Source organism: Acinonyx jubatus, chromosome D4 (genome assembly GCF_027475565.1).
Source record: "Acinonyx jubatus isolate Ajub_Pintada_27869175 chromosome D4, VMU_Ajub_asm_v1.0, whole genome shotgun sequence".
NCBI lineage: Eukaryota > Metazoa > Chordata > Mammalia > Carnivora > Felidae > Acinonyx > Acinonyx jubatus.
In genome coordinates, this window is record NC_069391.1 from 49,167,363 (window position 1) to 49,169,760 (window position 2,398).

At 45.1% G+C, this 2,398-nt stretch overlaps 1 pseudogene; it reads left to right on the top strand.

Annotated features, from left to right (window-relative positions):
- The first annotated feature begins 436 nt into the window (after positions 1-436).
- LOC106971079 (putative monooxygenase p33MONOX) lies at positions 437-1,314 on the top strand (annotated as a pseudogene).
- The last annotated feature ends 1,084 nt before the right edge of the window (positions 1,315-2,398 follow it).

A 2,398-nucleotide genomic window follows, 5' to 3' on the forward strand; every position in this document is an offset into this window, starting at 1 on the left:
ATCCTCCTTTTTCAGACAAGAAAACTGAAGTCCAGAGAGATTGTGTCTTGCCCGATTTCATGTCGCTCCTAAAGAGGGAGGTTAATACTGGAGTCAGAGACTTGGGGCAGCCAGCCCTTGTGGATCAGTGCCTGAGACTCAGACACATTCCGTGTCCTGCCTACTTGGGTCATGTATCACTTGGGTACAACACCACTTCTTACAGATCTGGGTATTAGAAATCCTTTAGTGATAGAGCTCAGGCCTCCGGCAGCCCCATAATGGTGAAAAAACAGAACCTCTGGGTAGATTTTTGAAGGAAGCTTTGCTATTGCAGCAGCTGGACAATGTTCCTTGTTAATATTTGTCAGCATGATGGCCATATCATTTCACTGTGGTGACAGAGACTCAGGTCCAGAAGTCTACCTAGTTAAAACACCTGGATTCCAGTCTTTCAATGGCTTTGAGAGGGCCCAAAGGGCCTGCTCTTGAGCCTGGTAGGCTTCTAGACAAGATGATCTTCCCCATCAGGATGTACTGCTAGGCAGTCAGGCATGAGGATGCCCTCAAGAACACTACACCATGGCTCCTCTTCCATCAGTCATGGGCAGCATCCCCAGAAAGCCAGTGATTCCAAAGCCCAAGTATCAGGACCTTGACAAGATGGATTAAGAGGAGGACAGTATGACCTTCCCTGCCATGACCCTTTGGCATTGATAGTGTGAACAAGGACCCAGTGACGAATGCTAGAGCTACTCATGCCATCATGAATTCTCTGATCACAGAGCAGACCCAGAAGAGCATTCACTGTTTTGAGCAAAAAGCAGGGCAGAGAGATGCTGAATGCATACTCCACAAAGGCCTTCCCACCAAGGAGATCAAGTACCTCCAAGCAGAAGCTCATCATACATGAAAGCTACACAGTGAAGAGATAAAAGTAGAGAGGCAGGCTGCATCAGCCAGTTTCACCCCGCAGCTCCCCCTAAGCAGAAACCCAGAGACTGGGACACTTCTGGTTCTTCCACAGCCTTACCTGGCCCAATCCTAGCACCATGGATTCTGGAAGTAGGGAATATAGAAACTCATCAGATAAATACAGTTTCTTTGAACTAAGTCCCCTCCAAAAGTTTGATTTGGATTTTGCCACTCAGGCACACAAAGGGGACCAGATGCCCTTTCCAGTGAAACTGGTCCAGACCCAGGCCATTTGCATGGCTGAGGATCCAGCAACATTCAAGCAACCCAAGATGGACATCCCAATTATAAAAGGGAAGAAACAAATGCCACAGACCCATAATCTTAAACTTGAATGTGCTTGTGCCTACTAGGTTCTAGGGCTCTTTCTATTCTAGGGACTCTGTATAGAGAGTCTCCTTCCTTATTTCCCTGGAATGAATGAATATATATATATATATTTTTAAAGTAAACTCTATACTCAACATGGGGCTTGAACTCAACCCCAAGATCAAGAGTCACATGCTCTTCCAACTGAGCCAGCCAGACACCCTTGTACTGCTCTAATTTAAAGTCTGATGAAATGATCTTAGCAGTGATGTTGGGGGCGGGGGGGGGGGGACTTCATTACCTACTTTCATAACATTTGACTTAAAAAGAAATTTTTTTAGGGGCGCCTGAGTGGTTCTGTCGGTTAAGCATCCGACTTCGGCTCAGGTCATGATCTCACAATGTGTGGGTTCGAGCCCCGCGTTGGACTCTGTGCTGACAGCTCGGAGCCTGAAGCCTGCTTTGGATTCTGTGTCTCCCTCTCTCTCTGCCCCCGTCTCCCCCCAGCACGTGCTCAGTCTCTCTTTCTCCCTCTGGTAAAAAAATAAACATTAAAAAAAATTTTTTTTTAATGTTTATTTTTGAGACAGAGAGAGACAGAGCATGAGCAGAGGAGGGTAGAGAGAGAGGGAGGGATACACGGAATCCTAAGCAGGCTCTAGGCTCTGAACTGTCAGCAGAGAGCCCAACGCAGGGCTCAAACTCACAAGCTGTGAGATCATGACCTGAGCCAAAGTCGGATGCCCAACTGACTAAGCCACACAGGCACCCCTCATATCATTCAACTTAAACAAGAACTTTGATCATTGTTTATTACATAAATAATATTTGTGTTGCTCCAAAACCTAGGATTTTTTTTAATCCCTTTACTGCTGCAAATGCTCCTAAAAAGCACAGGCAAATCATACAGATGTTCATTGACTGGTTTAGACAATTTTGACCTTCTTGATCCTGTGCTCCTGTACAAAATAAGACTTGGTTGCATTGCTTCCCACAAAGAATGAGTTGGATGTTAAAATGTTGATATCACCCAAAGCAATCTACAAATTCAATGCAATCTTTATCAAAATAACACTAGCATTCTTCACAGAGCTACAACAAATAATCCTAAAATTTGTATGGAACCAGAAAAGAC